Source organism: Vombatus ursinus, unplaced genomic scaffold (genome assembly GCF_900497805.2).
Source record: "Vombatus ursinus unplaced genomic scaffold, bare-nosed wombat genome assembly UNPS02014826.1, whole genome shotgun sequence".
Taxonomy (NCBI): Eukaryota; Metazoa; Chordata; class Mammalia; order Diprotodontia; family Vombatidae; genus Vombatus; species Vombatus ursinus.
The window spans coordinates 5,571,694-5,598,332 of NW_020954604.1; positions in this window are offsets into that span (position 1 = coordinate 5,571,694).

Sequence of the window (26,639 nt, forward strand, 5' to 3'; positions counted from 1 at the left end):
TTCTAGGCTTGAGAGGCAGTATGGTGCTGTGGACAGACAGCTGACCTCAGAGATGACAAGACTTGGATTCAAGGCCTTTCTCTGACTCATGTTGGCCGCATGATCCTGGGCAAGCGTCTTAAATCTCAATGTTCTAGGTAACTCTAAAACTCTAAATTTCAGAGATTTTGCCGAGATACACTGGTAAAAGGAGTTTATTTATCAGATAATCCTCTAAACCAATGAAATCCCAGGTCTAGATACTATCTCTATGCATAGATTGGGTCATGGCACTCCTCTGCTCAAGACCATTAAATGGCTTCCAATTGCCTAAAGATTTAAGTTCTAATTCCTTAGCCTGGCATTCAAGAACCTTTAAAACCTGGTTCTACACTCCCTTTCTGGGCTTATTTCAGATCATTTACTTTATGAGCACTATACTCCAGTCAAACAAAATGATACCCTGTTGTATCCTAGGCTACCCCATTTTCATGTTTTTGGCCATGTAATTCTTTCTTGTTGTTCATTTGTTCCAGTTGTGTCTCAATCTCTGGGACTCCATTTAAGGTTTTCTTGGCAAAGATATTGGAGTAGTTTGCCATTTCCTTCTCTAGCTCATTTTATATGTGAGGAGCTGAGAAAAACAGGGTGAAGTGACTTGCCCAGGGTCACACAACTAATAAGTGTCTGAGGTCAGATTTGAACTCAGGATGATGAGTCTTCCTGACTCCAGACCTCGCACTTTATCCACTGTGTCACCTAGTTGCCCCAATACTCTTGGATCTATCTTTCCCCATTTCTTCCTATTGAAACCTTACTGATCTTTTAAGACCCAACTCAAATGTCACCTTCTTCATAAAACCATCCTTAACTGCTACCTTCTCTCCCTTTCTTGTACATTTTTTATCATTTTATATAATATTTATTTTCTATGAGCATTTTTATGCCACTTTTACTTCCTAATCATTTTCCCCTCCTTCAATAGAACCTTCCTTTATAAGGAAGTAGTATAGTCAAGAAAAATAAGTCTTATTGGTCGTGTCTGAAAATTATGCCTCATTAAGTACCTACAATCTGCCTCCTCTTTTCTAAAAAGTAGAAGCAATGCTTCCCTGTCAATATTCTGAAGTGACCATTAGACATTGTTTTAATTAGAGTTCTAAAGTCTTTCAATGCTGTCTTCTTTTACATTATGGTGGTTATTGTATAAATTGTTCTCTTCATTCTATTCTCTTTACTGTATATGATGCCTTCTATGCATTGCTCTGGACATAACCTTGCTTACAGTGTATAAAAAACAAATGATATCTCAGCAATTTCATTGAGAATAAGACAAGAAGAAAAATAAGTCTTGTATTTCTGCCAGACATTGTCATATAGAGGACACATACCTTTTCCTACAATGGAGTTTAACTCACCCACATTTCCCATGTCATTACAAATGTGGTCTACAAACACTTCCTGCGTTTCACATTCAGGATCTGGTAAGAGAGGTTCTATTCATTTAAACTGCTGTGAAGCAAGTTTAAGGAGCTTGTGGCTTAGAAGTATGGACACATATTGTAATGACCAGTCATAATTAGCAATGGCCAACTCCTTGATGGTCTCAAAGTAGATTCAGTGTCTCTCTTCCATGCACTGCATGTCCCAGCCAAACTAAAGTACTTTCCTTGAGTATGCCTTGTGTTATCCAGCCTTCGTACCTTTACTCAAGCTGTTTCCTATACCTGGAAAGTCTTCTCTCCCCTCATTGCCTTTTGAATTTCTAACCACTTAAGAAATCTCAACTGTCTTGTCCCAGCCCCACAACCTTAGTAACAACATCCCATTCAGATTTTATGCAACCCAGTTTTGTTTTATTTCTACCTATCTATTACAGTTGTCATGTGATAGTGTGCATTGTAACTTTTTAAGTGTCTACTAGACTACAAGTTCCATGAAAGCAGAGACTGTTTCTTATCTGCATCTCTCTCAGGGTTTAGACCAGGACTCTCCATTCTTCAAATACCTATAGAATGAATATATGACTCACAAGAAACTTCCACTGTAAATGGTGACTTTTTTTTTCTTTTTCCAAGATAGGTTTAAAATGTTTTCCTCTATGTCTTTTTATGTTTTAGTGGTTGACTTTCCAAAGTCTTTACTATTGTTGTTCAGTCATTTTCAATTGTATATGACTCTGTGATCCCATTTAGGGTTTTCTTGGTACAGATACTGGAAAGGTCTGCCATTTCCTTCTTCAGCTCATTTTACAGGTGATGAAACTGAGGCAAACAGGGTTAAGTGACTTGCCCAAGGTCACAAGGCTAATAAGTGTCTGAGGTCAGATTTGAGCTAAGGAAGTTGAGTCTTTCTGATTCCAGGTCCAGCATTCTATTTACTGTATCATCTAGCTGCCCATTTCAAAATCAACATATGGATTAAGTTAAAGTACACTTTTAAAATGTGCAATTGAAACACAAGAAGACATAGAAGAAACTACTTTATATATTTATATTTATGTAAACAAATATATTATGCATATTTTTATATATCTATAATACATATAATTTGAGTATAATATAAAATTTATATTATTAAGAACCTAACATTGTACATAAGTATAAAGATACTTATTTAATAACTATATTTAAAAACTTAACTAGATCTTTGATCTCATCAATTTGGAAATTCCCTCCAAATTCACCATAGGGCATATGCTCAGTGTACTGCTAGAGAATTTCCTGACTTTCTTGCAAAGGTACCACTCGAACATTTTGACCGTTCACCCATCATTCTTCACTCTTACCAGCCTATCTTCCCTTCTTATCATGTAATTACTTAGTGGCATCTTTTACTTCTATTCTTTGATTATGTAATTCTAATCCCAAAGCCCATTGTTACGCGACTCTTTCCTTATTGGTGACTTGCCCTTCATGAAGGGCAGGGTAGTGTTGGTGAGAGGTGGAGTAGGGTTACAGTCATATGTGGCAGCCTGCTTATACCTACCATTTGCCTCTCCATTGCCCTCTGTGTGATATTATTTATTTTATTTTATTTTTTGGAAATAAAATTTTATTTTTTCCCCCAAAACATTCATTTTTTAAATAAAATTCTGAGTTTGAATTTTTTTCTCCCTCCCTCCCATCCCCCCCCAAGAAGGAAAGCAATACAACGTAGGTTATACATATACAATAATGTAAACATATTTCCACATCAGTCATGTTATGAAAGAAGAAACAGAACAAAAGGGAAAAGCCATGAAAGACAAAAAACAAACAAACAAAAAAAGTGAATATAGCATGCTTTGATCTGCATTCAGATTCCACAGTTCTTTCTCTGGATGTGAGTAGCATTTTCTATCTTGAGTCTTTTAAAATTGTCTTGAATCACTGTATTACTGAGAAGATTTAAGTCAATCATAGTTGATAATTGCACAATGTTGTTTTTACTGTGTTCATGTAAGTCTTTCCAAGTTTTTTTTAAATCCTCCTACTCATTATTTCTTATATAATAGTATTCATTACATTCATGTGCCACAACTTGTTCAGCCATTCTGCAATTGATGAGCATTTTCAGTTCTTTGCCACCACATAAAGTGCTGCCATAAATATTTTTGTACATGGAGGTCCTTTTGCCCTTTTTATGATATATTTGGGATACAGACCTAGTTGTTGGATCAAAGGGTATGCACAGTTTTATAGCCACTTCAGCATAGTTCCAAATTGTTCTCCAGAATGGTTGGATCACTTCACAACTCCATCAACAATTCATTAGTGTCTAATGCATTGTAGGGGAAGGTATGAACTGATCCAAGCATTCTGGAGAGCATTTTGAAACTATGCCCAAAGGGCAACCAAACTGTGTATACCCTTTGATCTAGCAATACCACTACTAGGTCTGTATCCAACAGATATCATAAAAAATTGAAAAGGACCTTCATGTGCAAAAAATATTTATAGGAATGTAATGGTATACTATTGTGCAATAAGAAATGACGAACAGGTAGATTTCAGAAAAAACCTGGAAAGACTTGTACAAACTGATGCAAAGTGAAATGAGCAGAACCAGGAAAACATCGTATATGGTATCACAACATCGTGTGATACTCAGCTCTTCTCAGCAACACAACAATTCAAGACAAGTACAAACGATTCATGAAGGAAAATGCTATCCATATCCAGATAAAGAACTGATGGACTCAGAATGTAGATCAAAGCATATTTTTTTTTACTTACTTTATTCTTTCTAATGGTTTTATTTTCTTTTGATCTGTTTTTTTTCTACAACAGTGATGAATACGGAAATATGTTTTACGTGATAGCACATGTATAGACTATATCAAACTGCCTACCATTTTCAGAAGAGGGGAGGGGAGCAAAGGAGGAAAAAAAATTGGAACTCAAAATCTTGTAAAAATGAATGCTAAAATTTTTTTCTTGATATGTAATTGAGGAAAAATAAAATACTATTCAAATAAAAAATGCATTAGTGTCCCCATTTTCCCACATCTTTTCCAACGTTTATCATTTTCCTTTTCTGCCATGTTAGCCAATCTGATAGGTGTGAGATGGTACCTCAGAGTTGTTTTAATTTGCATTTCTCTAATCAATAATGATTTAGAGCTTTTTTCGTATGAGTATAGATAGCTTTAATTTCTTCATCTGAAAACTGCCTGTTCACGTCCTTTGACCATTTATCAGTTAAGGAATGACTTATATTCTTATAGATTTGAGTGATATTTATTTCATTTCAATGACATATTACAGCACTGGTAGAATGTTGACAGTTTTAAAATGGGTCTTTGCTTTTATGGGAAGTTTGGGGTGGTTAAAGGAACTTTGAGATTTCCTGAAGACAATCCAGCCCATTTCCCTCCTCTGTTTCAATTCTGGTCCCAACTAATTATTCATATGTAATGTCTGTCCCAGGTATACATACTAATAGACAAGCTCTATAATGTGTTCATTCAAATGCATGTTGTAGTCTGAGTAATTTTTCATCTACTTAATCTTTCTTGAGTGGATGATCAGGTCATAGTCCTTTGAATTTTTACAGATTTCCTTTAAGGACCTTTCTGATATTTGATATTTGATGGAGTCAACTCAATGTCTTCTGCAAGCAACAATATCTAGAGGACTTCACCATTTACAGGAAATCTTTCACTAACTTGGGCTTTATACTATATCTCCTCCATCACAATGTCAAGCCAGTTTGTAGGCACACATCTCCCTATTTTATGACTTGCCTAATTTTTTTATGATCAGAAGATCATTTAACAGGATTGTTTCTGTTACATCTTTCAAAGAATCTTGAATGATTTTGATGTATGGATGGGAGATACCTTGTTGTAAAAGGTTGTAGGGCAGCACTTTGTTCTACTGAATGAAATGCTTTTTTGATAATCAACAAATAGTTAAACATAGTGAGGACTTTTTATTCTTTTTAGCTAATTGTGAAATAGAAAAGATGTGGTCCATTGTTGAAGGTCTCATGTGAAAGCCTACTTGCTCCCTATTAATCTGCCCTAATCAAAGATGTCCTTAATGCATTTATTGATGAAACTTAAAAAGAAATTTATATAAATGGAGAGTATGTATAAAACTCAGTCATTATCAATCCTATTTTATTAATAATAACGTCATGGCTTTTTTCCCCCACGGCTTTGGTATCTTCCCTTCCTTAAAATAACTTGCATATTTATCCTTCAATACCCTCATGATTGTGTCATCTTCTCTATGTATGCTTGGTCAAATTAGATGACTTTTCTCAGTTGCTGTTTTTTAGTGCCATCTCTACAACTATCCCAGACTATAACATTCTAATTATAGTGATAGTGATTGTTCTACTGTTCTTGATGGAGAGAAAAAATGTTATTACAACTATTTAAAAAATCTTTTCACTTTTTTTGTTGTCTTCTTTACATTTTTGTCTTTAAATTGCCCTTGGATGACTTTGCTTAGTTGGAAAGTTTTTAAGCTTTCCTTAAACTGTTTTTAACCTCTACTATTTCTGTGTGGGAAAGCACGGCAAAGGAAGAAGGCATGAGAGAAGCCAAAGACTTGCAGATTACATAGATGCCTCATGTCTATGTCATCAACACTTTCAGGAACAGAATTGGCAAGCTCTGGATATGACAAGCATCAAATAAAACTATAAAAATGGAAATTGATTATATTTTAATACACATGTAATGGGGGACTAGCCAATGAAGAGTCAGTCCTTAGGGCCAATGAGTTCTGCCTCCTGCCAACTTTTTGGAGACTTGGCAAGCTGACTTCTAGGGATATGTAATGGAGATCCTTGCCTTCTGCTTCAGATCATGCATTGGTATTCTGTGGCTGTTTCCTGTATATTTACTGCATAACAATGAGAAGCCTTTTGATTGGCTTCTGTGCTGGAATTGAAAGCACATACAAAAGCCTCTAATGGTAAGACTTGCCCCTCTCTTTCTCCTTGGTGGTGTTCACATAAGGACAAAGAAATTCTGTATGTTTCTGGATGGGGAGAAAGAAAGTGATATTAGCAGTGGTCTACTATCACCAGCTACCTCCCTTGGGCCACCATGCATCATAAACACATGGTACCAATGCTTCTGTCTTTTCTGTTTTTTTTTCCTTTCCTGATCTTAGTTGACTGTCAGAGGTGGAACAGTCCAGGTCATGACTTTTTGAGCTTTGAAAAATCAGAAGAGTCAGAAGAGGTTCAGCAGTTGGAGTCCATGGCACAGTCTGAAGATAGACATAGCAGCTAATCCCAGTGAGGAGATAACTCTGAGTATCAACTTGTGTGATACAGCCAGTAGTGAGTCAACCCAGCAACCACAAAAATGAGTCCTAAAATCAAGGGAACAACATGTTCATTGACTAAGACTTGGTGGGGAAAATATTCTTAGTAACCACTCTGAGAATGAGTCCATTCTTCACAGGGACTTAGGCAGACTAGGTGATAGAAGGGAGTAGGCTCTAAGTTTTACAGGAGTCTTTGTAGTCCAGTCCTTGCTATACTTTCTTATATCCCTCAGAAGGTAGTTTGTGTTAATTGGTTAATTATATTGGGGATTATCTGATAACTGATAACTGGGGGTTATCTGATATTGGGAAGATCTTAACTGTTGATTGATATTAGGGAGATGATAACTGGTGATTAAAACTGATGAAGGAGGAATAGTCACTAACCTTTTGGGGTTTCCCTAAGTTTTGAGGGCCCAGGCTCACAACCTAGGTATCATTCTCAAATCCTCACCATCTCTTACCTCCCCACACCCTTAATCTGTTGCCAAGACCTGTTGATTTCACCATTACAAAATATCTCCAATATCTCCCTTTTTTTCTTCTGACACTGCCACCATTCTAGTACAGGCTTTCATCACATTATGCCTGAATCATCCCAATCACCTGCTGGTGAATCTGCCTGTCTTATGTCTCTTCCACTCCAGGCAATCCTCTGTTTAGTCACCAAACTGATTTTCTTAAAGCACAGGTATGATTGTATCATTTCCCTCCCACCTCTCCCCAACTCAATAAACTCCAATGGTTCCCTTTTGCCACCAGGATCAAATACAAAATCCTTTGTCTGGCAGGCAAAGCCCTTCATAACCTACCCTCACACACACATTTAAGTCTTCTTATATCATATATACCCTTTGATTCAGTGACACTGGCATTTGAACATTCCATTTCTTAACCCCAAGCATTTTCTCTGACTGTCTTCCATACCTGGAATACTCTCCCTCTTCATTTCTGCCTTTTGGCTTCCCTGGCTTCCTTCAAGTTCCCCCTAAAATCTCATCATCTACATGAAATGTTTCCCAATTCTAGTGCCTTCCCTCTGTTGATTATTTCCCATTTATCCTTTTATATGAGTTTTTTTGTACATAATTATTTGCATGTTGTATCCCCCATTAGATTGTGAGCTATTTGGGGTCAGAAACTGTCTTTTGCCTTTCTTTGTATCCTGAAAGCTGAGCATAGTGCCTGACACATAGTAAGCACAGAATAAATGCTTATTGACCGAATAAGGGAGATTTGCTCTGGGGATCCAACTCATTAGTGAAATTGGGGTTGGAAGAGTAAAACTAATGTCTATATGTGCTACAGACAGGAAAAAAAAAACTCACTATAAATGTTGCGGGTTTTGCTGAACTAGCTGCACATATTCAGTCAGACCATCAACTCATCCCACCTAAGATCAGGATTAATTAAAAGGAAAAGAAGAAAGAATAATATTGAAACATTAAATTATTTTAACAAGTGATTAATTGACAATCAAAAATGTCAAATGGATAACAGGAATGACTTTGACACATACCACAATAATTTTATCCAGAAGTTTAATCATTGTAAATTAAATGCCACAACAATGAGAACAAAAGAGCTCAGAAAGTACCTTGGTCAACAAACTGGACTTAATAACAGTGGTTGCTAAAAGGGTAGCATTGGATTAGTTTTGTAAAATTTTAAGTTTTATAAGGAAGGATGATAGATGAATGTGAGCAGTAACTATATTTTCATTATTTCAGTACATAAAACATCATAAAGCCTCAGTTTCTCTCCTGAGCTTCAGTTTTTTTTTAAATTTTTTATGGCAATTGGGATTAAGTGACTTGCCCAGGGTCACACAGCTAGTAACTGTCAAGTGTTTGGTCTGAGGTCATATTTGAACTCAGGTCCTCCTGACTCCAGGGCCAGTGCTCTATCCACTGTGCCACCTAGCTGCCCCTTGAGCTTCACTTTTTCATCAGCAATTACCTACTGGATATTTCAAAGTGGAAGTTTCAGAGACATCTCAGACTCAAAATATCTAATACTAAACTCATTATCTCCCTCCCTAACCTCACTCCTCCAAGCTTCCCTATTTCTGTGAAATTGACTATGATCCTTCCGGTCTCCTAGATTTATAACCTTGTCATTATCCTGTACTCATCCTTCTCCCTCACCCTACAGATCTACTTGCCAAATCTTGCCATTTCTGTCTTCACAACATCTTTCACATCTGACCCTTCTCTCCAATCACACAGCTACCCCCTTAGTTTAGGCCGACTACCTCTTGCCCAGTTTATTATAACAGCTTCATAATTAATCTCTCTGTCTCAAGACTATCCCCACAGAGTACCTGTCTTATATTCCACTGCCAAAGTAATTTTCCTCAATCATGGATCTGACCACATGATACTCCTACTTAACTGATGCCAGTGGCTTCCTATTGCCAGTCTCTGTTGCCTAAGATAAAATATAACATTCCTTAGTTTAGTTTTTAAAGCTCCTCACAGTCTGGCCCCATCCTACTTTATCAAACTCTTTGGACATTACTCCCTGTCCCTTACTCTGTGACCCAGTCAAACTGGTCTTCTCTCTGTTCCATACACAGTTCATATCCCTTCTCTGTCTTCATACTGACCATAATACATGCCTGGAATGCACTCTTTTCTTACCTCTCCCTCTCTTCTTTTATGACACAGTTCAAGCATCATCTGAATGAAGCCTTTCCTGATTTCCCCAACTGCTAATGCCTGTCCTCCCAAATCATGTTGTAATTAACTACTTGGAATACTTTTGTATTTATCAACTTCATATTTATGCTGTATATTTTTCATATTCTTGTTGTAGTCCCTACCAGAAAGTAAATTCATTGCCAGCAGGGGTTGTACTTGCATCTGCAGTACTTAACACAGTACCTAGCACATAATTCCTCCTTCTAAATCCCCATCAGGATTCTTTATTAATTCATTCTCATTCAATTTATTTTTTACTAATTATGGCTTATGCATACTTGATTCCCATGTTATTTCAAAAAGATTCTCCCATTTCTCTATATTCCTCATACATATCAGTCTTAATTTCATTACAATATTCCATTACATTAATGTACTACAATTTATTTCACCATTCCCTTATCGTTGAACATTTAGGTTCTATTTTTTTGGGAGGCAGTGGCAACTTCATATAATTTGACTCTGAAAACTTTGGTCATTCATATTTGCTCTGCCTCCCCAGATTACTTCTTCAGGTCAGATCTTGGACCAGTGGTTTCTAATTATTGTTTCATTAGCTCCAGTGAGTCTGTCTCTCTTTCTTTTTTGGTTATCATTTCAGGTTAAAATTTTTCACCTGGAAAAATGGACTAATGGGTCCATAGGTAAAAGCTCATGTAGGTTTAGTCTTGTGGGAGCCTTTTCTCTAAAGAGAGGAGTCAGGCTCTTTCTCATATTCTTTGGCTTTAAAACTTTTTTATTGTTATTTTTAAAAAAATTATCATTCATATTTTTTGCCCTCATACCTTCCCACACCTACTGAAAAGGAAGCAAGAAAGGAAGAGAGAAAAGAAGAAAGAAAGGAATACAGAACTCTTAAGCACAGTGAAGTAAAACTATTCCCATATTGGTAAAGTCCAAAAATTAATTTATTATTCTGCATAGTAGTCCATTATCTCTCTGTCATGAGGGGGTGGGGGTAAAATATTTTTCTTTTTTAATTGGTCTTCTAGAATCATAGTGGATAATTTGGTTGATCGGAGTTCTCAAGTCTTTTAAGTTACTCATTTTTATAGTATTGATGTTAGAGTATAAATTGTTCTGTTCACTTCCCTCTGTAGTGGTATATAAAGTCTTTCTATGTCTCTGGACTCTTTGTACTTGTACCCTTTCCCTTATTCTTACAATAAAATAGTATTCTATTACATTCGTATACCACAGTTTGTTCAGTCATTCTCCAGTTGGTAGACATCCCCCTAGTTTCCAGTTTTTGGTTTGTTTTTGGTTTGGTTTTTTTTTTTTGGTCACCAAAAAAAGAGCTACTATAAATATTTTATGCATATATAGTATCCTTTCCTCTTTCTTTGATCTTTTTGAAACATACACTTTCAGCAATATAGCTAGGTCAAAGGTCAATGTTGAGTAACTTTAGATGTACAATTCCCTATTGCTTTTCAAGAATGCTTAACCCATTCATAGCTCCATCAACAGAGCGCTGGTGTTCCTGTTTTCCTGCAATCTCTCCAACACTTGTCATTTTCTTTTATTTTTTGGCATCTTTTCCAATCTGATGGAGATGAGGTGGAACCTCATAATTGTTTTCATTTGCATTTCTCTAATTACAAGTCATTTGGAGCATATAAAATATGGCTATAGATAGCCTGGGTTTCTTTCCTTAAGAACTGCCAGTTCATATCCTTAGACCATTTATCATTTGTGGAATAGCTTTTATTCTTACTCATTTGAATTATATATAACATTTATTAAAGAAATTTTCTGCAAACTTTTTTTGTCCTCAGTTAATTGTTTCCCCTTTAGTCTTAACTTAGATTGGATGTGTTTCTGTAAAACCTTTTTTTAATTCAGGACAATCACAGCCTTTGGTTCTTTACACTTCCTTTAAGTGCCCTTAAATAAACTTAAAACTCAGGCTTACCTCATCTAAAGCATCTCCTCCAAAAGTGAAAAGAAAGATGCTTAATGTACAATGTACATCAGGTGTAGAACAGCTATTTATTTCCTCCAAAAAAAGAAATGCTTAAAACACAAAGGACTCATATTCAGGCATTGATAATGACTTAAAACATATTATGATAATCTCTAACTCTTATTCTATTTAAAACAGATACACTCTGACTCACGCTTACATGGCCAGCCCAGTTATATAATCCCACCAGATTCTAATGCTACCCTCATAGTTTTGGGGAATCTCTCTCTAATACTATCAGCTCAAATCCCCATATACTATTTTCCCACTGTTGGATCCAAATGACTAGGAACGCAGTTCTATTTAACCACTTAACATCAATTGGCTTTTACAAAAGGATATTTACTTTGAAGCTTTGACAAGAACAAGAGTACAAACATTTCCCTTCGGTGTCCAAGTGGCACACTCTCCTTTATTCCACTTTGGTCTCTGGGTAGAGTGGAGTCCACCATCAGTTTCTATATAATATTATCCCATCAAGCTCACATCCAGAAATGGCATGACGAGGCTAAATCCTTGAATCGACTACTACTGGGCTGGATCTTAAAGATCACTTCCTTTTTTTTTTTTTTTGTTAAGCAATTGGGGTTAGGTGACTTGCCCAGGGTCATACAGCTAGTAAGTGTCAAGTGTTTGGTCTAAGGCCGGATTTGAGCTCAGATCCTCCTGATTTCAGGGCCAGTGATCTATCCACTATGTCACCTAGCTGCCCCCTAAAGGTCACTTCCTAAGGTTGCTCCTTGCTCTTTTTTTTTTTTATGTGTCACATTTTTTAAATTTTAAATTTTTTAAATTTTTTATTAATTTATTTTGACTTATCAACAATCACTTCCTTATGCTTTTGAGTTTAAAATTTTTCTCCCCCTTCTTCCCCACCCTCCCTAAGATGGCACACAATATGATATAGGCTATACATATACATTTCTATTAAACATATTTTCACATTAGTGATGTTGTAAGTAAAAATTAGAACCAATAGGAGGAACCACCAGAAAGAGGAAACAAAACTCAACAGAAGAAAAAAAAATAGCAAACAGTATGCTTCGATCTGCGTTCAAATTCCACAGTTTTTTCTTTGGATGTGGATAGCATTTTCCATCACGATACTCCTTGCTCTTTGGTGCATCAATATTAAGCTGGCTGCAAGACCTGTAGGCTGGGATAGCAGGACACAGATATCCTGAAATTACATTTTGACATTGTATGTAATCTACAGCATATCATCATGATTCTCTTGGAAGCATAGTCTCCAGCCTTTCTCATGTGGGAATTTGTATCAGCCAAGCACACCAATCTCTGAGTATGTACCAGTCCCTTATATGTAAAAACATGGGAAATTTAGTGGGACTAACAAATAATCTAATTGTTGGTACAGTGGTTAAAGAGCTGTACTTGAAGTTAGGAAGATGAGATCAAATCTGACCTCAAACACTTAGTAGGTGTGATTCTGAGGCAAGCCAGGTAGCCTCTTTTAGACTCAGTTTCCTTATCTATAAAAATGAGGATAATAATAGCACCCACCTCCCAGGGTTATTATGAGGATTACATGAGACAGTATTTATGAAGCACTTTGTACACCTTAAAGAGCTATATAAGTGTTAGCTATTATTTTCATCATCGTCATTGTCACTTGACTAGAATGAGGACAGCTGGGATTAAGAACCTAGGGTCAAATGTGGACTGTACTTTCCCCTCTTTATATATTTTATAAGATTCCAAGGCAAATCAATACCTTGTAGCATCATAGGATGTATGGAGCAAGAGCCCTTAGAGATGATCTTGTCTCCTCCTTTTATTAAATGGATAAGGAAACTGAATCTCATGATTGTACAGCTAGTGCGTATTGACTTCAGGATAGGAAATGCTCTGTAAAGTCAACGTCACAAATACATGGTAGCTAAGCTTGTGATAAAAAAACTTTTGAGATCCAAAAGTTTTAGTGCAGTTTTAAACTTTAATAGCTTAAAGTCTAAGACTCTTGGGACATCCTATGTTATTTTCTATAACCATTCAGTCCAATTTCTCACCCTACCAGGAATTCCAGCTTCTCCCACTTCGCTGTAAGCTTGCTTGAGCTCCAGTCTATAGCACAGACACAAAGTGCCAGAAACACTAAACAAAAGGGATTGAGAATGAAAAGCAGAACATATTAAATTCCTTTTAGGCCACCTGCCTGATTGCCTTTAAAAGCAAACAAAGAATTTTTTTTAAGTCAGTGTTTATATCTCCAGGAGCATAGACTTAGAGAGCCTGTGCCTTGACATTCAACAATCATTTTTTATTGTTGTGTTGTTGTTGAGTTGTTTCAGTCATGTCTGACTCTCCATGACACCATTTGAGGTTTTATTGGCAAAGATACCGGACTGTTTTGCCGCTTCCTTTTCCAGTTCATTTTACAGATGAGGAAATGGAGGCAAAGAGGGTTAAGTGACTTGCCCAAGGTCACACAGCTAGTAAGTGAGGCCAGATTTGAACGCAGATCTTCTTGACTCCAGGGCCAGTGCTCTCTCCACTACACCACCTAGCTGCCCAACCATTTACTGTCTATCGTGTGTTAGGCATTGTGCTGACACAATGATTTCGAGTATCATTGAATTCGGAGTCAGCAGACTCTAAATCAGGGATGGGGGAAACTTCAGCCTCAAGGCCACATGTGGCCCTCTAGGTCCTCAAGTGCAGCCTTTTGACTGAATCCAAACTTCACAGAGCAAATGTTTTCACAAATGTGAGGCTGTAGGTTCCCCACCTCGGCAAGTTTAAATCCTACCAGAAGATAGGTCAGTTTGCCCAGTCCTCTCATTTGCACATATGCACAAGGTTGAACAGGAATCTGGAATTTGAACCTAATCCTACAACTCCAAATCCAGCACTTATGATACTATACCATGCTGCAGAGACAAGAAATAATAATTTACATCTATTTACATATTGATTTAAGGTTTACAAAATGCTTTCTTCATCACGAACAAGTTATTGGGATTCAGACTTCTCACCCTGCAAAAGGGACAGAAGAATATCTATTTGTAGCTCTTATATAAGAGAGGTTCTCGAAAGAACCCACTAGTAAGACAAGCTGACCATGGGATCAGAGTCAGGAGGCAGCTGAGGCATGGCAGCTCTCCAAATTGGTCAGCAGGTATTCATTTCTTAAAAGTTATGTGAGGCCTAAAAGCTACAGATGGGAGATTCTATAGGGACTACCTTTTTGCTTGTATTTGTATTCCTGGAACGTTTTGTTGTTGTTCAGGCATTTTAGTCATGTCCAATTTTTCGTGATCCCCTTAGTGGTTTTCTTGGCAAATGGTTAGCCATTTCCTTCTCCAGCTCATTTACAGACGAGGAAACTGAGGCAAACAGGGTTAAATGACTTGCCCAGGGTCACATAGCTAGTAAGTGTCTGAGACCATATTTGAACTCAGGAAGATTAGTCTTCCTGACTCCAGGCTTGGCACTCTATCCACTGTACCACCTAACTGCCCCAGCACATAACAAGTACTTATTATATGTTTGTTGACTGATTTTTGTTGCTTGAGTGATTAGAAGATCGTGGCTAGGGGTGGTTGTGCCCTGGGAAAAGTTAGTTATAGTCTTAATTCTATTTTTGTTTACATGGATTCTTTGGTTTGGTTTTTTTTTTTTAATGTGTAGGGTTTAGATTTTTGAGGAGACTGAATAATAAGCAAGAATTTTTACAATTCCAAAGACTTCTTTTCTCATGTTACAAGTTAGAATGGTTGGAAATCCCAGTGCTAACCAGAGACAGGATACAGGAAGTATCTTCTGCCAGAAGGGGGAGGGGGATAATGAGTGAAAATTGTACATCTGGGATTCAACATCTGGAAAGAAGAGGCCACCCTATTAGCATTAACTCATGCAAGCAGCAGTTACAAAACCCATCGCAGAACATTTTCCCAGTCTATTTGCACAAAAGGTAACACCCTGTATATATGGTGGATGTCAACATTGTGAACTGGTTTAACCAGGAAACCTTGGGCATTGAAACAGAGGGGAAAGTTCGAATGAACAAGAGGAGAGGAAGGTGTGTGGAAAAACAAAATGCTCTGGCCCATGGAAGGTGCCAGGACTGGTTCACCAAGAGGGTAAGGCCAGGTGTGGGCTGGAATCAGTTCATTTGCTTTATCTTTCTAGGGCTCAGAACATTCATGATATTTCTCAGCCATCTTCACTTATGTTGCCAGACATCTTACCCATCTCCCACGTTCCATACACCACATGAGCAAAAGTTCACCCAACTGAGCCAGGGGACCAAGAGGCAGAATCTAAGATTCTGGTGGTATGGAGATGAATGTAATAGTCAATGAGTAGACAGTAAAGTGTGAGGATTTGTATTATTATGCCACTCAGATAACAAAGGAGCATCTTAACTTGGGCTTTCTGGAACAGTTATCTTAAGGAGTGATTCAAAAATCTGCAATTTTAGGCAGAGTTGTTGGGTAGATATTTTGGGGGAAGGTGGGGCTCTTAAATCATACAATAGGGATGGCCCATTTAGAGACTATTCACTATGTGGGATTGATAAGTGATAACCTCCATTCAGCTAATGACTAATCTCTAATAAAGGTTATGAAGGGAATGAGCACAAGAAGGCAGGAGAAGGGATTGGACATCAGGACCAGAGTAAGAGAGAGTGGGAAAAGCATGAGTCAGGAGTCACAGATCAGGGAATTAGATGATTTGGGCTCTAGTCCTAGTTCTGCTGGTAACTTTCTGTGTGAGATTGGGTTATTTAAGATTTCTTAACTTTATAGTTTCTTCATCTATCAGATGAAGAGGTTGGACCAGGTCATCTTTAAGGTCACTTCCTGTAATAAGCTCATAGAATTAGAGTTGGAAGGGACCTTAAAAATAATCTCCTATCCTGAGTGCAATTTACAGATGAAATTGAGACATAGAGCTAGGTGGCAAAGTGGATAGGGAACTAGTTAAGGAGTCAGGAGGACCTGAGTTCTAATCCAGCCTAAGGCACTTACTAGGTGTGTGACCCTGGTCAAGTCACTTAACCCTGATTGCCTCCAGGAAAGAAAGGAAGGAAGGAAGGAAGGAAGAAATTGAGACACAGAAAGGTAAGATGACTGACACATAGTCATACAGAGATTAAATGGCAAAGCATGGATTTCTCTGACTTCAAATATTATACATTTTCCATTGAACTATGATATCTTTCCCTATAACTCATAACAAAGTGTGGCAGTTGGAGTGTCCAGTGTGTGGAACAGCAAGTGGGCATCAGAGTGATCATGTGAAGTTAGCAACCTTAGTATTATTCTCAGTGCCTCTGTGCATTCACCTCACATATCCAATCAGTTCTCCAATTAATTCTCATTGTTTCTATCTCGATAAGACCTCTGCTAAACATCCTCTCTTCTGCATTCACATGGCCACCGGTCTACTTCAGTCCCTCACCACCTCTCACTTGTGTGAATATGAGAACCTATTTGGTTGATTTGCCTCCGTTCTCTTCTCACCATAATCCATCTTCCACATAGTCACCCAAGGTGGTTTTCCCAAAGTTCAGGCTTAATGGTGTCATTCAAGTGGCTACTTATTGCTTATTGCTTCTATGTTCAAACAGAAGTTTTTCTGACATTTAAATATCTTGTCAACCTAACACTTCACTGTCTTCCTCACACTCTGCCACCTAGCAATACGGGCCTCCCTGCGGTTCCACAGTTCATTCTCTGTGCCTTGGAACCAGCCCTTCCCCACGTCTGGAAGCACTTCCTTCTTACCCTGATCTCTCAGGAACCTTGTTTTCCTTTAAGTCTTTGCTCAAACACCACTACATGAAGTTTTTTCCTGCTCGCATAACTGCTAGTGACCTGCTCATCACCACCCCACCCCATAGATTTTCTATTTATTTTTATATATTATGAAAATACTTATAAATATATGAGCATGTACCTAGAAACAGCTAAGTGGAGCAGCACATAAGAGTGCTGGGCCCAGAGTCAGGAAGATCTGAGTTTAAATCTGGCCTCAGATACTTAATAGCTGTGTAGCCCTGGGCAAGTCATTTGACTTCTGTCTGCTTCAGTTTCCTCAACTGCAAAATAGGAATGATAATAACAGCACCTATCTTCCAGGGTGGTTTTAAGTAACAAATAAGATAAATTTGTAAAGCATTTTGTACAATGCCTGGTATGTAGTAGGTGCTTAACAAATCCTTCCTTCCTTCTTTCATTCCTTCCCTCTTCCCTCCTTCCCTTCCTCCCTCCCTCCTTCCTTCCCTCCCTCCCTTCCTTCCCCCTTTCTTCCTTCCTTCTTTCTTTTTTCCTTCTTCACTTCCTCCCTTCCTCCCTTCTTCCCTCCCTCCCTTCCTTCCTTTCTTTCTTACTTCTTTTTTCTTTCCTTCTTCTCTTCCTCCTTTCCTTCCTTCTTCCTTTCCTTCCTTCCTTCCTCCTTTCCTTCCTTCCTTCCTCTCTTCCTTCCTTCCTTCTTTCCTTCTTCCCTCTTCCCTCCTACCCTTTCTTCCTCCCTCCCTTTCTCCTTTCTTTCCTCCCTCCCTCCCTCCCTCCCTTCCTTCATTCCTTGCTTCCTTCCTCCTTTCCTTCCATGTATACATGTATTTTCTTCCTAATTAGGATGTAAACTCCTTGAGGGCAGGGATTGTTTTGCTCTTGTCTTTGTGTCTTCAGCACTTAGCACACAGCCTGGCACATAGCATCCACCTAATATATGTTTGCTTAGCTGATTAATTCCAAGCCCACATATGTATGGCTGGATGGACTACTTTGTACCTGAGGGAATAGTAGATGGAAAAGGAGCTCTAAAAATGCTCAGAGTAGAGCTGAAAAGGTACTTGAGGTCAAATAGAGGCAAGTGATGACTGAGGATGGAAGACTGGAAAGTCCAAACTTGTGAATCTGTGAAGAAGAGTTTAATGGGAAGAAGACAGCTATGATGTAATGAAAAGAGCCTTGGCTGTGCATTCAGAGGACCTGGGTTCAAATTCTGGCTCTGTCATTACTGCATAGGTGATATATGATAAGTCACTTTATTTCTCTGGGTCTCAATCCTTCATCCATAAAATGAAGGTTAGACTAACATGATTTCTAAGGTCCCTTTTAACTCTAAATCATAAAATCCTGGATGTGTACTGGCTGTTTAGAGAACAAGGGTTCAGGATACATGAAACCCTGGGAGCTAGAAGGTCAGGAAATGTAGGCTGGATAGTAAAAAAGGGAGCTATTTTGGAGAAATGAATTGGATTACCATTTGAGCCTGGAAAGGACAGCCAGGTAAAAGACTGTAGAACAGATGAGGTAAGGCACTAAATCAGGGCACAGGTTATGTGCCTAGAAGAGAGACCAGTTCTTATGTCCATACTTGGTCTAGTAGGGGCAATCCAGCTTGTGCATACTTCAGTACAATACTAGATAACCATTAACTTGTTCTAAAAAAGAGATTCTAAGTTCTATGTTAATTCAAAAGAGGGATGGATCCCTTCTTGCTGGAAAAGGAGGTGGGGTCAGGATCATAAAATCATAGATCTGGGCAAGACTTTAAGAATCCATCTAGTGCAATCCCTTTATTTTACAGATGAGAAAACTGAGGCCCAGGGAGATTAGGTGACTTGTCTAAGTGTCAGAGGTAGGATTTCATCTCAGGTGTGTGCCAGAGCTAGCTCAAACTGATTCTGGAGAGTTGATTGTCAAATTTCCAGTGTGAGTATTTACACCTTGGAATAGAGCAAACACTACAAATCAAGACTTGATTTATTATTTTGTTGATTGTCTAGACTTAAGAAAGTGATGGATAAAATATTAATGCAGATTAAACTTAAAAGTTTGTCACATATACTTTTTTTTAAAAAGCTGGTTGTTAAACATTTATCAGTATATCATGGAGTTTGATCCTAAGGTACTTATTCTACACTTGGGATATATGCAGTATTCAGGGAAGACTAGCACATCTGGTGTCAGGGCTTGCTAAGCCTTTTCAGGGCTGCCCATCTACCTTTGGTGTCCTGTCATCCAACTCTCACCTGTGGCTCCAAGAAACTATAGCATGCACAGCAGCCATACCCCAGTAAAACCATCTTGGCAGATGAGCTAAACCAGGTTGAGGGTAACTGACAGGTTTCAAACCCATTAGTGAGTAAAGGGATGTCTACCCTGAGTATGTGAAGACTTTCCCAGTGGAATGGGTAGATGAGAACAATTTATTCCAATAAACACAAAGGCAGCTGGAACAGGTGCTGGGGAACACTTAGAGCTTGGTGAGACATCAAAGATGCTGAGGTCATCCATTGCATCCCGGGCCATTACAAGTCGTCTTAACTTTTGTCTTGCCACAGGACTTAGATGACTCTGGAAGAGAGAGTGAGGCTGATGACTTTGTGCAACTCTGCTTCACTTAAATCCTACTCATAAGCAAGTTAAGACATCACCCCATGATGTCGTTGGTTCTCTTTGAAAATGAAGGATGAACAACTTACTCCACAGCCAGCATAATGTCAATATAATAGCTAAGGAGCTGACTGTACCATTGTAACATGTCATCTCCCAATCAGGGAGGGTTTCATGAAGGAGGAGTAATACTACACAGTGGTACTGTATTGTTGCAAAGTATACTACTTAAGACCTAATACCTTACAGAATGATAAGATCAGTTTTACACAGGGACAGGGTTATAGGAAATGGGGTTTTTCCATGGACTGATTACTGTTCATTGACAGCTAGAATCACAAGATGTAGAGCTGCAAACAACCCTAGAAATCATCTAGTCCAATTTCTCCACTTTACAGATGAAATAATTAAAGCCCATGCTATTCTCTGGGGATTAGGGAAAAATATAGAGGAACAAATCTGTGATGATCCTTTGTCTAATCTTTGGTCTCAGCACATTGCCTCCATGGCTTCCTTCCCACATTAGACCTGGGCTTGTGTTGGGTGGATTGACCTCTCAAGAAGATAGACCATCAAAAGGAGAAGGAGTTAGGAAGGGGACACTCACTTTAAATAACATTTCTGGGTAAAATGGAAGTCTATGTAATAGAGGTATACATAGCAATAGGCTTGAAATATATGTTTAGCCCTTAAAGAGGGAAAGGGAGGATGCTGCCAGACATTAATTTGATCTTGTTCAGAATAAGAACCAGCCCCTGGCCAGTCCCACACTCCACTCAACATTAAGTGGTGCTCAGGGGAAGGTCGCTAAGGCTCTCAGAGAACTGAACCTCTCTCCTCAAGACCTACATCTTAGAAGATGGCAGCTACTTCATTTATTACTTAGAGGGTATTACTAGTGCCCATTAATCCAATCAGAATCTTGGCTCTTGCCTTAACCTGCAGGATCAATTCCAGCTCAGTGAGTTTGGGTCCATGAAAATGGCAAAAACAGAGTCAATCACAGAAGTGTTGAGTTTGAATGTGTGCAGTTGCTTAACTCATCATGAAAAACATTTTACAAAAAGGAATAAAATCATTATCTAACAGAAGGACTACCCCACGAGGTTGTGTACCTAAGGCTTTCTCTTAACTCAGACTGCCCACAACTAGCCTGTAAGCATTAGACAGACAAACTTTACAGCACCCTTGTAGGTCTGTAGATGGAAGGGACCATAAATGTCATTGAGTCCAGCTCCTTTGTTTTACAGATGAGAATACTGAGGCTCAGGTTAAATGACTTGTCTATGCTCATGTAGCTGGTAAGTGTCAAAGCTGGGATTTGAACCCAAGCCTTCTTGGCTCTAAATCTGGAATGCTACTCACTAAGCCTCACTTCCTCTTCATTCCAAGTGCCTAAAGAACCTCCTATGAGCTGCTCTCACTGAGATTCTTCCCTTCCTCCCTTCCACTAACTCTGTGTGTGTGTGTGTGTGTGTGTGTGTGTGTATGTGTAGCTTCTTGGGACCAGGACCATTTTGTTTATTTGTTTGGTTTTATTTCCTTTCTTTATATCCACAGCACTTAGCACAGTCTCTGGAACATGATCAGTGCTTAATAAATATTTATAGACCGAATGGAAGCCAGCAAATTTCCTCAAACGCTGTTCTATTCACAGCCTAGCCATTCCCTATAGGCTTTTCCAGGCATAGCCTTTAAGGGAGTCAAATGGATCAGGGAAGAGGAATGTAAGAATTGGCTCCCAGGTCCACTGCTTTTCCTCTCACTGTTTTAACCTCTCACCTTGCTCTCCTGCTACGTCCTAGAATGACCAGTCATCAGCTGGCTGGCATAGGATTCCTATATCTCCTCAGAGTTTGCGTGTTTGCTTTTCTCCCCACAGATAGTGAAGTGGTTGAGTATAGTCAAGAGCAGACCAGGCATGGAGAGACACTTTTCTGACCATTATTCTTCCCTTCACCTTTCCTTCTCTGTCACTGCCCAAACCTATCTATATCCTATGCTGCCTTCAATCAGCAACTTCTAGTATAGGCCTGCACAACATATGGCCCATAGTCTGTTCTAGTGGAACAACAGTGCCACAGATGCTAAGTGCAGAGTGGAAGTACCTGGGTGATTTTGACTAAGTCCCTTCCCTTCCCTTCTCTGTGTCTCAATTTCCCCATGGGTCACACGGGTTAAAAGGAAGCCCTTTCTCCCTTTCAATATTCATGAGGAGGTAGACAATCTCAGGGGGTAAAAGAGAACAATTTAGCATAAATAAACATAAGGCAATAACTTATTTTTCTATGACAATTTGCGAAGTGCAGCTCTCTCAAGAACCCTGTGATGAAACAGTGTCAGCTTTACCAGACCCTCTTCGAAGAAAAGGAAACTGAGATCCAAGACAGGATGAAGTGACTTAGCCAAGATCACAAGTCTAAGTAAGCATTGCAGGGTCCTACTATAAAAGACTACTGCAAAAACTGGCATATTTTATGATTTTAAAAAATGACCAAATAGACACTATCTCTATTTCTTTATCTCTTCAACGGTGGGGGAAGTGGGAAGAAATAGGAGGGCAGAGGGTGTGGGCAGGGAAGAGAAATGGTCTTTGTGGGCTATAGCAGAAGATGTGGGGCAGAGAAATGGGGGGGAGAGATAGAAGGGAAGTCAGACTAGGGGAAGGGGTATTCAGAATGCATGCCATCTTGGGGTGGGGGGGAAGGGCAAGATGGGGTGAAAATTTGGAACTCAAAATCTTGAGGAAGTAAATGTTGAAAACTAAAAATAAATAAATTTATTAATTAAAAAAAGAAAGAAAAGAAGATGTGGTGCAGAAAAAGTTAAATCCTTGAGGGCATCCTAGTCCAGAGCAGAACAGTATATGCAGTTATTAGGCTATTATGATATTTGCTAGACAGGATTCCATGACCTTCCCCCCCATATTTTGCAATCTGAACCATTGAAGAGGAAAGAGGAACAAAGGCATTTTTTCCCCTTCTAAATTACTCATCTCTGCTACCACATCCCTAGCTCATCAGATTGAGGCCAACTCTTTTTTTTTGCAGACTGGTATCTGTGCCAGAGGGTGCCTCAGGACTTGCTTTTGAGCACCAAGTGCTGGCATGTTTGTACCAGGAGGGGTACAGGGAGCAACTGGAGATGCCGTCAGGGAGCTTAGGGCTGGCTCCCAGGTGGTAGGACCTGCAAGATGAAGGTGGGAGTGTAAGTTGGGAATTGATGGGCAAGAGGCCCGGAGATTGGTCTTCTCTTTTGGCAATGAAGGCCAAACCCAGTCTGCCTATAGCTTCTTGAGAAGCAGAGAAGAGCCTGATAGGAAGGGCCAGTTCTACATAAATGTTCCTATCAGCCATCACCCTTCTCAGTAGAGCTGGTCAGCAGGAACTGGGAAGGGGAACTCCCCTTGAGGAAGGAAGACTAGAAACAGCTGACTACTAGGGGGTGGCAGCTTTAGCTATATCTTTCTCTCTTACACAGGATCAAAAATTTAGAGCTAAAAAGGACCTGAGAAATCTATTTTACAGGTGAGGAAACAAAAGATCAGAGAGGTGGACTTGTCCAAGGTCACACCTCCAGTTCTAGACCATACTGCTTCCTACTCACTGAAAATTTAGACTCTGCCCTTGGAATCATCCTGGATTTTTAGAGATGAGTTCTTGCCCTGTTGCTGTTATTGTTGTTGTTGGTGGTGGTGGTGGTGGTGGACCTTCGTTCTCTAAGAGTACCAATGACATCATAAGGGTGATGTCTTGACTTGAGTAAATTGGATTTAAGTGAGGCAGAGCTATGAAGTCATCAGCCTCATTCCTCCAGAGTCATCAAAGTCCAGCGGCAAGACAAAAGTCAAGACAACTGATGAAGGCCTGGGATGCTGTGGATGACCTTGGCCTTTCTAAATTAAGGTCTTTCTCATACCTCAGTTTATGTTGCCAGAAACCTCACTTCCTGACCACTAGCTCCAAACCACACCATAATTCACCTCCCCCCCACCTTTCAATTCTTCTTTATGCATTGTCTTCCCTCGTTAGAACATAAGCTCCTTGAGGATAGGGACTGTCTTACTTGACTTGTAATTAGATCTCCAGTGCTTAATACTGTGACTGGCACATAGTAAAACACTTAGTAATTGTTTATCTATCTATGGATTTAAGAGTAATGGGATCCCCTGGGATGGGTAGTGTCTCTCCACGTGGAGAACCTGAGAATCCTGCTCCTGAAAGAATCATGATGGCATGTGAGCAAAGTGACTTGGAGAGACAGACTGTGGAGCAGTGGACACTCCATAACTAGTATCTGTCGGCTAACCATGTGTAGAAGAGGAAGCTCTTTGGCTACACAGGCGTTCCAAAAAGGTTGTCAGCTTTAGCTACTGTTTCTTTGCCTTGTTTGTTTCTGGGGGAACCTCAGTGACCCCTTTGCTCATAGTGTCACATGAAGGGAGTAAAGATCTCTGACTCTGGTGGTTTTGAAAAGTTGGGAGGGGGCAGCTAGGTGGCACAGTGGCTAGAGCACCGGCCCTGGAGTCAGGAGGACCTGAGTTGAAAGCCAGCCTCAGACAAATAATACTCACTAGCTGCATGACTCTGGGCAAGTCATTTAATCCCAATTGCCTCACACACACACACACACAAAAGCTAGGAGAGCAATCCACAGAAATCTGAGAGTCAGAGCCCAGGCTGAGGGTTATAACTAGCCCAGCACTGATACCATAAGAAACAAGGAGAGAACTTCATTAAGAACTGTAGGTTCCTCACTCAGAGGAAACTGACATGAGGACTTATCCGGCAGAGCTGCTGAACTTAGTGGTATCGGTGCTATATGGGAACTGAGCTAAGGTTGAGCTTACCCTCCCAAAGAGAGTGACAAGGTAAAGGGGGATATATGCCCTAGAGGTGTTGGGGAAAATGTTTTTTTTTTGTTTCTGGCTGGATCTTTGAAGTAAATATCTTTGTGTAAAAGCTAATTGATGCTAAATGATTAAATGGAACCGGGTGCTAGTCAATGGCTCCCTAACAAAGGGGTGGAGGAGAAGATAGTTGATGGGGACTTGACCTGATGCAGTAGGAAAAGAGGTACCTTAAGTCCCTCAGGGTACCCTGGAACCCTGAGGAGAGATGTAGCCTATCTTGCCTTGAGGCAGTGAGCCTACAAATACTTATAATATAACCTATTTGTCATCTATCTGTCTATCCATCTATCCATCTATCTATCCATCTATCTATCTATCTGTCTATCTATCTATCTATCTATCTATCTATCTATCTATCTATCTATCTATCTATCTATCTATCTGTCTATCTATCTATCTATCAGAGATAGAATTTGAACCTATTTCCTCTGATTTCAGATCCAGCACCCTGTCCATTTCACCCTACCGTACTTCAGTCATCACAAAGTACATCACGTCACATTGAGAGAAGGAAAGAAAACAATCGCCTGCACTAGTCAAAACAAGTTAGGCTCCTCAAATATTTTCCTACTGGGGCCAGCCCTATCAGCAAATAGAGAAGAGATGCTCCAGGCATGACCTTCCTCTGCCATCTATGGTAGAGGGCCAGGGTCACTGACTTATGTAGAGATAAAAACCTTTTAACTATAATCTTAAGACATTTTTATTGCTCACATAAGCCCCCACAATTAGGGAAAGCAGATGGCCCAGGACTATCTTACCAAACCAGTCTGATAAAACCCTACTGGTCCTTCCATTAGGGATGTTGTTTTTCTAGATATTCCCCTCCTAAGTAACCCTTCTCCTGCTCTCCCATGACCACCAGCCCATCAGAGTTGTTTTTAACTTTTGAGCCTTTACTTGTAGGTATAAATGATCTCAAGAATTCTCCTAGGTAGGGAGATAATGAGTCTGCCCAGTGCAGTGCCTGCCAAAATCTTTGTGAAGGCTTTTGGTGTCTTGTGGTTGAAAAATTCCCTTTTTAGCTTCTTGTGGCTGAGGTAATCCATCTTCTGACCTCTTGATTGACTCCAGACATTGGCACAATAACAGGTGCTTCCTGTTAGCTTGATGCTTTATCGTGCTTTCACAAGTAAGAACAAGTGTTATCTTGACACAATACAGCCAGCCCCCTTGAGGAAAGGGGAAGGAACAAGTGTTTATATAGTGCCCACTTACTATGGGCCAGGAGCTTTACAAATATTATCTCATTTGAGCCTCGTGACAACCCTGCAATAATAATAATAGTTAACATTTGCGTAGTACTTACTATGTGCCAGGCACTGTGTGCTAAGTGCTTTAAAAATATTATCTCGTGATCTTTACAACAACCCTGGGAGGCAAGTGCTATTATCTCCATTTTACAGATGAGGAGAGTGAGGCAAACAGAGGTTAAGTGACTTGCCCAGGATCACATGGCTAAGAAGGTCAAAGGCTGAATTTGAACTCAGGTTTCCCTGACTCTGGGCCCAGCATTCTATCCTCTGCTCCACCTTGCCATAGTGATGACAATAAGTCCCCTAAAATCTTAAAGCAAACTGCTTTAGACCTAGTCATTTGTTGCAAGACTGTGTTTGCTCCTACGTATCTTATCATAGCCTACCAAGAGACCAACTTCTTTTAATATCTGACCTCAAATTTTCATTTTTAGAGCTACTGATGACAAAGAAGGAATATTATCCTCAGAAGGCTCGTATGAAAATACAGATCTGCTCTGTGGAGGAGGAAATATGTGAGAGATTTCTGTTTTTTTTTTTCCTTGTTGAGTTTTTAAATATTTTTTTTCCTTCATAAGACCATGCTGCTCATAATTTTTCACCATTCTCCTCTATAAGCTAAGTTTTATTACTTTGCATGGGTGAATCAGCCAGGTTCAAAGCTCTTTTTGGATGTTCATCCATT